This window comes from Heptranchias perlo, chromosome 1 (assembly GCF_035084215.1).
Source record: "Heptranchias perlo isolate sHepPer1 chromosome 1, sHepPer1.hap1, whole genome shotgun sequence".
Lineage (NCBI taxonomy): Eukaryota > Metazoa > Chordata > Chondrichthyes > Hexanchiformes > Hexanchidae > Heptranchias > Heptranchias perlo.
In genome coordinates, this window is record NC_090325.1 from 196,513,914 (window position 1) to 196,514,626 (window position 713).

Below are 713 nucleotides of genomic sequence, written 5' to 3' on the forward strand. Positions count from 1 at the left end.
TATAATGAGGCGTTATTTATTGTTAGGATCCTGCTCCATGTTAGCTACAATTGGGGCAGTTCTGTGATTATGGAAGAAAAGCAGCTAAACCGGATCATTTAGTGAGGCCGGGTTGTTGCTGACAATCCCACTCGGAGACAGGCGGGAACACTGTCGCCCTGTCTCTCCAGTCACATGGGTCACATCAGCAGAAAATCCCGGTAAAAACATCCCTTTTATTTTTCTTTCTTCCACAAGGTAACTTGTTCTATTGAATCAAGTCAAAATTAAAGATTTGTAAACTGTGCAAATACCGAGGACCAGACATTATATTTAAGTTTTATTTTAATTTCTTCACTGAGCTGCTGTTATTCGTTCCCTTTTACTGATCGTGTGGTTTTGTTGATGATTATTTTTTAATGTCGAGCTTGGTCATTTCATTTGTCTGACTTTAATAAAGAATAAACACGTTTGTTGGAAATGTTTTTTTGCATAAATATGAAACTGAATTTCGAAAGCTAAGTCTGTACAAATGGTTTGAGAAACTGTCACAGGGACGGGGGACACTTTCTCCAACCTGGTAATGAGTTACATTGGCAGGGGATTTCTATCATTACAAGATCGCAGTTATCACTTCCATATCTCCACGGAGTTACAGGGGGAACAATAGAGCAGAGATGTTAAACTAAACTAAACCAAATAAAGTGGCCATGAAATTCCACAGGGATTCTGCC

The 713-nt window shown here is 39.0% G+C and overlaps 1 protein-coding gene across 4 annotated transcripts in view; it reads left to right on the top strand.

The window, feature by feature from the left end:
* The window catches only part of LOC137331133 (B-cell scaffold protein with ankyrin repeats-like), a 230,899-nt gene extending 230,439 nt beyond the window's left edge, over nt 1–460 (top strand). For all 4 annotated transcript variants that reach the window (XM_067994740.1, XM_067994748.1, XM_067994756.1 and 1 more), the window contains one exon: nt 1–460. This exon is cut by the window's left edge and continues 162 nt beyond it. The gene's annotated coding sequence lies outside the window, so the exon portion shown is untranslated.
* The last annotated feature ends 253 nt before the right edge of the window (nt 461–713 follow it).